This window comes from Phalacrocorax aristotelis, chromosome 13, assembly GCF_949628215.1.
Source record: "Phalacrocorax aristotelis chromosome 13, bGulAri2.1, whole genome shotgun sequence".
NCBI classification, from domain to species: domain Eukaryota; kingdom Metazoa; phylum Chordata; class Aves; order Suliformes; family Phalacrocoracidae; genus Phalacrocorax; species Phalacrocorax aristotelis.
In genome coordinates, this window is record NC_134288.1 from 19,046,070 (window position 1) to 19,056,061 (window position 9,992).

Genomic DNA, 9,992 nt, shown 5'->3' on the forward strand with positions numbered 1-9,992 from the left:
TTTTTTGGCGGAGCGACGGTAACTTTGTGTATCCTGTGGTATCTCTAGGGGCCGCAGGGGATGGCGTTCGTCCTCGTCCGGAACGGGCACGGAGCAGCCGGGTGAGCGGGGCAGCCGGGTGCGCGTGAGGTGGGGGACGTTGCGGGGGTGGGTCCTTGTGGAGCGATGGGATGCTGGCTGACAGCGCTGCTGCGTGTGTATTTGTGTTGTTTTTGTTTAGGTGATGAAAAGGCACCTGGCCCTTGGAGGAGCGGTGCCGTGGGCTGCCTGTGCGCTTGTTCTCCGGAAGGATGGGTGGACCAAGGCTCTGGGCCCCTTGAAAGCTAAGTTGGGGCAACAGTGCTGGGGAAGGGGTTGGGGGAGGGAGGGGTTTTAAGGATGTTGCGGCGGAGCGGGCTGTCTGGGAAGCGGTCCCCTTTGAGAGCAGGGAAAAGGAGCGGGTTCCTCTTCAATGTGACGGGAACGCGTGCCGGGCAGGGCGGTTCCAGGCTGTGTGCGCGTTCTTGGGCAGTGTGTGTGTGTTTCGTGTTGGGTGTCTCCGACCTTCCTCGGGTGTCGGTTGGTGTCTTTGCTCTTTAGGAGCCAGGCGGGTGCCTCGGCAGCGTTAGTAGGGCCCGGTGAGGCCCTAGTCGTGGGCTCGGCGCCCATGGGGCGCCTCTCTTTTGGCGTCGCAAGCTTCCGGCGTGGATCGTTTTGGCGTCTCGGACGGTCGCCTTGGGCGGCGTCGTTCCCGGCTGCGTGAGCAGCGCCGCTCTGTCGCCGTGAGTTTTTTGGGACTGGCATTTCTTCCTTGCGTCCTTAGGCGGTTAGGTCTGGAAGCCGGGCTGGTTGCGCGTCCGTCGTCTCGGTTGTGAGAGGAAGCGCTTGTCACGGGCCGCGAAGCTGTCGGCGTTCTCTGGCGTTGCCGTGGGGGCCTGCCGACGTCGCCGTCGGGGTCCCGCAGGCGGTCTTGCCGGACGGGGGGGTTCCGTCTGGGTGTCGTCGTTCTCTCCGAGAGCTGCCTCTCATCCTTCGGGGCGCGTTGCCTGTAGCGCTCTGTGTAGCGTTGTCCCGCGTTTGTCTTGGAGCCGCCCTGCCCGGGGATGTAGAGTCAGGGCGAGGTGGGTGGTGCTGGCATCTAGGGATGCGCCCAGGCTTTGGGGGGGGCGGGGGGAAGGTGGGGGGGAAGGAGTTTTGCAGCCGTCTTGGATCGAGTGGCTGTCGTCGGTGGGTGGGGGAAGTAATTCCTGTTGGGTTTTGTGGGCCCCCAGGGAACAACCGTAGGTGTCCGGGGGAGGGAGCTAGAGTCTTAGCTGAGCAGGTAGCGTGTCAAGGGTGTTCTGGCTTGTCTGTGTGCTGGGCTTAATGTCTGATGTATTGTGCTCATGTTTAAGAGCCGCCCTAGTTGGGCTCTCGAGGGGTGTTCCTACGTGCGATCGAGACCCGTGTCGTGGTTCGGCTGTCGCTGTGCACGCAGGTGACTTGTTTGGCATCGGTTTGGCAGGGGCCGAGGGAGGAGTCGTGCAGGGTGATGGAGGACGGCGCTGTCAGCAGGTGAGTTGGTGTGCGGTGTATCTAGAGGGAAGATGTGGCTGTTGGCTCTATGAGGCCGTTGTGGTAATTTTTCTTTGCGGACGCATGCGAGGAGCCGAGCGGGATCTGGGCACCGGAGGGGAATTGCACAGGGTGAGCGGTGACGGGTGGGCTGAAGCGTAGCGATGCGTCCTGAGGGGTCGCGTTGCGGGTGGTTGCGAGCAACGTGCGTTTGGCGCTTGCAGGTGGTGGGCGAGCCTCGAGGCGGCGACCGGATCTGATGGAGGCCAGGCAGGTGAGCTGTCGAGGGAAAGGTGCGTGTCTGAGAGTTGGGGGGGGGGGGGGGGGGGTTTGCGCGGGTATCCTGAGCGCCCCGCAGCACCCGAGCGGGTCCTTTTTTGCCTGGGTTCTTGCAGGTGCCGCACGCAGGCTGCGGAGGGGAGACGCCGCGTGCCGACGAGAGGTCCGAGAGGTGAGGGGCTCGAAGGCCAGGCGGCTGTTTGCGAGCAAGGTGTCGTACGGCCGCTCAGTTGAAGCGTTTGTCTCTGGCGTTGCAGGTTGTGCGCCGGCTGCCTTTGGGCCTGGATGCGCGTTTGAGGGGAGCTGGGTCGCAGAGGGGAGGGGCGTGGGGCCGGTGTGGTTCGTTCTTCCTTTTTTGGCGGAGCGACGGTAACTTTGTGTATCCTGTGGTATCTCTAGGGGCCGCAGGGGATGGCGTTCGTCCTCGTCCGGAACGGGCACGGAGCAGCCGGGTGAGCGGGGCAGCCGGGTGCGCGTGAGGTGGGGGACGTTGCGGGGGTGGGTCCTTGTGGAGCGATGGGATGCTGGCTGACAGCGCTGCTGCGTGTGTATTTGTGTTGTTTTTGTTTAGGTGATGAAAAGGCACCTGGCCCTTGGAGGAGCGGTGCCGTGGGCTGCCTGTGCGCTTGTTCTCCGGAAGGATGGCTGGACCGAGGCTCTGGGCCCCTTGAAAGCTAAGTTGGGGCAACGGTGCTGGGGAAGGGGTTGGGGGAGGGAGGGGTTTTAAGGATGGTGCGGCGGAGCGGGCTGTCTGGGAAGCGGTCCCCTTTGAGAGCAGGGAAAAGGAGCGGGTTCCTCTTCAATGTGACGGGAACGCGTGCCGGGCAGGGCGGTTCCAGGCTGTGTGCGTTCTTGGGCAGTGTGTGTGTGTTTCGTGTTGGGTGTCTCCGACCTTCCTCGGGTCTCGGTTGGTGTCTTTGTTCTTTAGGAGCCAGGCGGGTGCCTCGGCAGCGTTAGTAGGGCCCGGCGAGGCCCTAGTCGTGGGCTCGGCGCCCATGGGGCGCCTCTCTTTTGGCGTCGCAAGCTTCCGGCGTGGATCGTTTTGGCGTCTCGGACGGTCGCCTTGGGCGGCGTCGTTCCCGGCTGCGTGAGCAGCGCCGCTCTGTCGCCGTGAGTTTTTTGGGACTGGCATTTCTTCCTTGCGTCCTTAGGCGGTTAGGTCTGGAAGCCGGGCTGGTTGTGCGTCCGTCGTCTCGGTTGTGAGAGGAAGCGCTTGTCATGGGCCGCGAAGCTGTCGGCGTTCTCTGGCGTTGCCGTGGGGGCCTGCCGACGTCGCCGTCGGGGTCCCGCAGGCGGTCTTGCCGGACGGGGGGGTTCCGTCTGGGTGTCGTCGTTCTCTCCGAGAGCTGCCTCTCATCCTTCGGGGCGCGTTGCCTGTAGCGCTCTGTGTAGCGTTGTCCCGCGTTTGTCTTGGAGCCGCCCTGCCCGGGGATGTAGAGTCAGGGCGAGGTGGGTGGTGCTGGCATCTAGGGATGCGCCCAGGCTTTGGGGGGGGCGGGGGGAAGGTGGGGGGGAAGGAGTTTTGCAGCCGTCTTGGATCGAGTGGCTGTCGTCGGTGGGTGGGGGAAGTAATTCCTGTTGGGTTTTGTGGGCCCCCAGGGAACAACCGTAGGTGTCCGGGGGAGGGAGCTAGAGTCTTAGCTGAGCAGGTAGCGTGTCAAGGGTGTTCTGGCTTGTCTGTGTGCTGGGCTTAATGTCTGATGTATTGTGCTCATGTTTAAGAGCCGCCCTAGTTGGGCTCTCGAGGGGTGTTCCTACGTGCGATCGAGACCCGTGTCGTGGTTCGGCTGTCGCTGTGCACGCAGGTGACTTGTTTGGCATCGGTTTGGCAGGGGCCGAGGGAGGAGTCGTGCAGGGTGATGGAGGACGGCGCTGTCAGCAGGTGAGTTGGTGTGCGGTGTATCTAGAGGGAAGATGTGGCTGTTGGCTCTATGAGGCCGTTGTGGTAATTTTTCTTTGCGGACGCATGCGAGGAGCCAAGCGGGACCCGGGCACCGGAGGGGAATCGCACGGGGTGAGCGGTGACGGGTGGGCTGAAGCGTAGCGATTCGTCCTGAGGGGTCGCGTTGCAGGTGGTGGCGAGCGACATGCGTTTGGCTCTTGCAGGTGGCGGGCGAGCCTCCAGATGGCGACCGGATCTGCTGGAGGCCAGGCAGGTGAGCTGTCGAGGGAAAGGTGCGTGTCTGAGATGGGGGGGGTTTGTGCGGGTATCCTGAGCGCCCCGCAGCACCCGAGCGGGTCCTTTTTTGCCTGGGTTCTTGCAGGTGCCGCACGCAGGCTGCGGAGGGGAGACGCCGCGTGCCGACGAGAGGTCTGAGAGGTGAGGGGCTCGAAGGCCAGGCGGCTGCTTGAGAGCAAGGTGTCATACGGCCACTCAATTGAAGCGTTTGTCTCTGGCGTTGCAGGTTGTGCGCCGGCTGCCTTTGGGCCTGGATGCGCGTTTGAGGGGAGCCGGGTCGCAGAGGGGAGAGGCGCGGGGCCGGTGTGGTTCGTTCTTCCTTTTTTTCTGGCGGAGCGATGGTAACTTTGTGTATCCTGTGGTATCTCTAGGGGCCGCAGGGGATGGCGTTCGTCCTCGTCCGGCATGGGCACGGAGCAGCCGGGTGAGCGGAGCAGCTGGGCGCATCTGAGGTAGACAGATGCAGTGGCCTAGGTCTTTGTGGAGCGACGGGATGCTGACTAACAGGGCTGCTGTTATGTGGGGCTTGTGATTGTTTTTATTTTTCAGATGACGAAGAGGCAGCTGGTGACTGGAGGAGTGCCATGTGCTTGCCCTTCAGTAGGAAGGGAAGAGGGAGACTCTCGGCCCCTTGAAAGCTAAGTTGAGACAACGGTGCTGGGGAAGGGGTTGGGGGAGCGAGGGCGGCACGGTTGGCTGTGGCCAGAAGGGGTTTTAAAGAGAGCGTAGGGGAGAGGGTTGTGTAGGAAGCGGTCCCTTTTGAGCAGGGGAAGGGAGCGGGTTTCTCTGAAATATGACGGCAGCGTGCCCTGGGCAGGGCGGTTCCAGGCTGTGCCTGTCGTTTTGTAGCGCGTCTGTGTGTTTGGTGTTGGGTGCGTTTGACCTTCCTCGGGTCTCGGTTGTTCTTTGTTCCGTAGGATCGAGGCAGGTGCCTCGGCAGCGTTACTAGGGCCCGGCGAGGCCCTCGTCGTGGGCTCGGCGCCCACGGGGCGCTTCTCTTTTGGCGTCGTAAGCTTCGGGCGTGGATCGTTTTGGCGTCTCGGGTGGTTCTGGCCGGTGGTCTTGTGCCGCGCCGTTCCCGGCCGTGTGAGTGGCTCTGCTCGCTAGCTGTCGCTTTTAGGGACCGGCACTTCTTCCTTGCGTCTTCAAGGGCTGAGGTTTTGAAGGCGGGCTGCTTACGCATCCATCTCGTCAGTTTTGAGAGGAAGCGCTTGTCCCCGCCCACGAAGGTCTCGTCGTTTTCTGGCGTGGCGCTAGGAGCACGCTAGGGTTCTGCGCGTGCTCTTCCCAGACGGAGGTTTTCTGTACGTGCGTCGTCGGTCTCGCCAAGTGACTCGGCTTGTTTGTTGAGGCGTGTTGTTGTTGGCGTTCTGCGTAGGGTTCGTCCGTGGTTGCGGTGTCTTGGCTTGGAGCCGCCCTGCCCGGGGGTGTCGAGTCAGGGCAAGGTGGCACAGGAGTGATGAGAGGCTATGGCTTATGCGTCAAAGTGCCTTGCTTCTTTGGGGGAAAAGATGTGTGGCCCTTTTAGATCGAGCAGCCGTTGTCAGTGGGTGAGAAAAAGAATTCCCATGGTGTTTTGTGGCCTCCCAGGGGCTGACGGTAGCTGTCTGGGAGAGGGAGCTCCTGCCTCAGCGGAGCAAAGAGCATCTCAAGGGCGTTCCGGCTTGGATGTGGGTCGGGCATAATGCTTGATTTACGGCGTTTAGATGGCAGAGCAGGCCTAGCTGGGCTCTCGATGGGCTTGCTACCTGGGAACAAGGCCTGTGGAATGGCTAAGCTATTGCTGTTCATTGAGGGGACTCGTTTGATATTTTTGCAGATGCCGAGGGAGGAGTCGTGCAGGGCGACGGAGGAGTGCCGAGGATAGCGCTGTAAGCAGGTGAGTTGGTGCGTGGTGTATGTAGAGGGAAGCGGTGACCGATGGCTCTGTGAGTGCAATATGGCAATAATATTTGAGGGTGCATGTGGTGGGCCAAGCGGGATCCGGGCACCGGAGGGGAACTGCACGGGGTGAGCAATGTTAGGTGCGCTGAAGTAGCGATGTGTCTCTTTGGGCTTTGCAGTTAGTCATGAACAACCCACGTTTGGATCTTGTAGGTGGTGGTCAAGCTTGAACACGGCAGTTGGAACTGATGGCGTCCAGGTAGGTGAGCTGGTGAGGAAAAGGTGCGAGTCTTGAACGGGGATTAGTGTGGGTAGCTTGACAGTTCTGCAGTCTCTCAGCAGGTGCCTTTCTGCTTGGATTTTTGCAGGTGCCGCAATCGGCCTTCAGAGGGGAGATGACGCATGGCAACGAGAGGTCCGAGAAGGTGAGGCGATTGCGGTCAGGGCGGCGGTTCCGTACCAAGGTGTTGTGTGGCAAGCGGGTTGAAGCGTTTCTGTGTGGTTTTTTAGCTTGTGTGCGGCTGCCTTTGGGACCGGATGCACGTTTGAGGTGAGCCGGGTCGCAGGGAGGAGAGGCGCGGGGCTGGGGAGATCTTCCTTTGGAAGTGCAGCGGTAACATGATCTCCTGGTAGCCCTAGGGGCCACAAGGGAGGACAACGGTGTGAGTTGGGCATGGCCACAGAGCAAGCGAGCGGAGCAGCCGGGCGCATCTGAGGTAGACGGATGCAGCGGCCTAGGTCTTTGTAGAGCGATGGGATGCTGACTGACAGGGCTGCTGTTGTGTGGGGCTTGTGATTGTTTTTATTTTTCAGATGACGAAGAGGCAGCTGGTGACTGGAGGAGTTCCATGTGCTTGCCCTTCAGTAGGAAGGGAAGAGGGAGACTCTCGGCCCCTTGAAAGCTAAGTTGAGACAACGGTGCTGGGGAAGGGGTTGGGGGAGCGAGGGCGGCACGGTTGGCTGTGGCCGGAAGGGGTTTTAAAGAGAGCGTAGGGGAGAGGGTTGTGTAGGAAGCGGTCCCCTTTGAGCAGGGGAAGGGAGCGGGTTTCTCTGAAATATGACGGCAGCGTGCCCTGGGCAGGGCGGTTCCAGGCTGTGCGTGTCGTAGTGTAGCGCGTCTGTGTGTTTGGTGTTGGGTGCGTTTGACCTTCCTCGGGTCTCGGTTGTTCTTTGTTCCGTAGGATCGAGGCAGGTGCCTCGGCAGCGTTACTAGGGCCCGGCGAGGCCCTCGTCGTGGGCACGGCGCCCACGGGGCGCTTCTCTTTTGGCGTCGCAAGCTTCGGGCGTGGATCGTTTTGGCGTCTCGGGTGGTTCTGGCCGGTGGTCTTGTGCCGCGCCGTTCCCGGCCGTGTGAGTGGCTCTGCTCGCTAGCTGTCGCTTTTAGGGACCGGCACTTCTTCCTTGCGTCTTCAAGGGCTGAGGTTTTGAAGGCGGGCTGCTTACGCATCCATCTCGTCAGTTTTGAGAGGAAGCGCTTGTCCCCGCCCACGAAGGTCTCGTCGTTTTCTGGCATGGTGCCGGGAGCACGCTAGGGTTCTGCGCGTGCTCTTCCCGGACGGAGGTTTTCTGTACGTGCGTCGTCGGTCTTGCCGAGCGACTCGGCTTGTTTGTTGAGGCGTGTTGTTGTTGGCGTTCTGCGTAGGGTTCGTCCGTGGTTGCGGTGTCTCGGCTTGGAGCCGCCCTGCCCGGGGGTGTCGAGTCAGGGCAAGGTGGCAAAGGAGCGTTTGAGGTGAACTGGGTTGCAGAGAAGAGGGGTGTAGAGCTGGTGATTTTTGTAGAAAGCGCAGTGACAGCTCTATGTGCTTTTGTCTCTAGTGGCCGCAAAGGATGGTGACCGTCCAAGTCCAGCACGGGTAAGGAGCAGGTGAGAGGAGAAGCCAGGTGCACGTGAGGTGGGGGATGTTGCGGGGTAGGTCCTTGTGGAGCGACGTGATGGTGACAACACTATTGAGTGTGGATTGTTGTGGGGTTTTCTTTAGGTGAAGGAATATACGTTCCTCCCTTTGGTAACGATCATCTTTGGGTGACTGCACGCTACTAAATTTCCTCCGACACTTGTACCGTTGAGTGCACGTACTGTTGTATTGGTGTACGTATATGCCTGCACAGATTCCTCCAGCTCTTGTTTGTTGGAACATATCTATGTAGTTTCTATTGTACAGTTCTTTGTTGTGTATCTGTATAGCTGTCCTGTGTGACTCGTGTGGCTGAGTGTGCGTACCTAGGCACTTACCTCCGCCGTCTTGTACAGTTGCACATATGTAGTGCGTGTCGTACCCTGTTTGTCTGTTGTAGCTGAGTGAATGTCCATAGTTAATCTACCGCTGCGGCGTGGTGGAAGCATTCGCCCGTGTACATCATTGCTGTGTGCGATCGATTAGAGCTGGTGTGGTATCGTCGGATGTACATTCGCACATCCTTGCATAGCGAGGTTGAGCGAATGCAGAAGTCAATATTGGCTGCCTGTGTTCTATGGGTGAACGTAGTTTGAAATGAACCAGGGACACGGGTAGCGACATATATTTTGTAGAAACTGTCTTTGATAATGTTGTGCAGTGTGGGGCGTTCACGGTGTTTTGAGGGTTGGGTTTGGTGGTGGTAGCTAACAGCAAACTTTTTCCACAGGATTAAAAATAAAATTAGAATAAAAAAACCCCAGCCGGGGGATTTTTTTTTTTTTTCCCCGGCTGGGGGATTTTTTTTCCCCGGTCCCGGCCGCTCTGCGAGGTGACGTTCATCGCCAACGTTTGGGCGGAGGTCAGGCTCTGGGACGGGGTTTTGGCAGGCAGGGCAATTTTTTGAGGCGCCTGGGAGCGGAGTTCCCAGGGAGCGCCGGAGGAGCAGGGCGACAGGCGGCGGACCGGCTCGGTGGAGAGGAAGGAGCGATAGACACGGTGGGCGGATGACCGGTCTGTCGGAAACCTCACAAAGGTTTCCAGGTTCAATGCGTGTGTCAGTAGAGGTCTGATGTTCGGTGGTGTGGGGTGTTGTCGGAGATGTCCTTGTCGGGCTGAGATGCAGTCTTTGAAGAGGCTTAGAGATTGGGAATTTCTGCATCTGGGTTTTGTCTTCCACGGCCGGCGCCGGTTTCCCAAAGCGTTTATAGGCATTCTACAGCCAGCGTGTCATGCAATGTGTAATAGGCATGTTTGGGTGGCTGTCCCGCTAGGCATAGGGTTTTGCGTACTGTCTGGGTATATGGCATTGAAGGGGCGATGTTGGGACGTACGATACGATAGGTCTGGCTCGGTGTTGATGAAATCGCATACGGTGGCTTTTGGGTACGGGGAGTCGGAGTAGGCAGCCATTGTTTAGGTAGGCCAGCTTGAGAACGATGCGGGTTTACGGTCATCGTATACACCTAGGGTGTAGGGAAGTACCTTTGGTGTGGTTAGTGTATGTTATAAGGATGCCGGTTTGTCTGTCATAGGGGCGTTGAAGCGTAAGGTCCGCAGAGATGAGAGGAGGCACGTTGTCAGCCGATCGGTAGTACGCATCGCAGAGGCAGTGCGGATCGGAAGAGGAAAAGGTATATTAGCGGAGCAGTAAGCGGACCGCATAAGGAGAGCGAGCTTTGCGCCTAAGGTAACGGGGTCTGAGGCTCAGGTGGTAAGCGCTTGCTAGGAGCCTAAAGGAGTTACAGTTCTAGTATAATTAGAGGACTATTGAGTAAGAGGTGACCCAATTAGTAGGGATGGGAAGTATCGGACCTAGGGAGGTAACGTTATCCTTGCAGGAGAAGCGAATTATGGCAACGAGAGGAGACAGGTAGTGCTCGGTAGATGAATGAACGGTAGAAACGGATTTATCCAGGGGAAAAAGGGGTTTAAGCGTAGGAGACGTTGTCTAGTACGGGGATCGTATTAGGCCCGTGCAGTTATTTGCTGTTACTAAGTGCTACCGCTCGGCCTCAGAGCAAGGGCGAGATCGCAGCGTGGATGTAGAGATGCGTACGAGCACGTAGAGGGGTCGCTGCGAAGCTAGGTAAGGAACGACTCGATGCATACGGGTAACGGTGAAGTCAGTATCAGAGGGAGAGGAGCGAGGCGGGCCGAGTAACCGTAGTTGCGTGAGGAGGAAAAGAAACGTTGCGGTAGTAGGTGTCGTAAGTTGCGGA

At 59.3% G+C, this 9,992-nt stretch overlaps 2 long non-coding RNA genes across 3 annotated transcripts in view; both read left to right on the plus strand.

Annotated features, from left to right (window-relative positions):
* The first annotated feature begins 5,646 nt into the window (after nucleotides 1-5,646).
* LOC142064254 (uncharacterized) lies at nucleotides 5,647-6,643 on the plus strand. The gene is made up of 5 exons (XR_012663042.1): nucleotides 5,647-5,870; nucleotides 6,089-6,134; nucleotides 6,218-6,300; nucleotides 6,386-6,425; nucleotides 6,515-6,643. It is a non-coding gene; the product is annotated as an uncharacterized LOC142064254 (long non-coding RNA).
* A 53-nt stretch (nucleotides 6,644-6,696) lies between these two features.
* Nucleotides 6,697-9,992, plus strand: part of LOC142064208 (uncharacterized) — a 4,237-nt gene continuing 941 nt past the window's right edge. The window contains exons 1-2 of one of the 2 annotated variants that reach the window (XR_012663032.1): nucleotides 6,697-6,781; nucleotides 7,691-7,739. This is a non-coding gene — a long non-coding RNA (uncharacterized LOC142064208). Of the gene's footprint in view, nucleotides 6,794-7,690; nucleotides 7,740-9,992 lie in introns of both variants that reach the window. The other variant, XR_012663033.1, reaches the window with a different exon arrangement.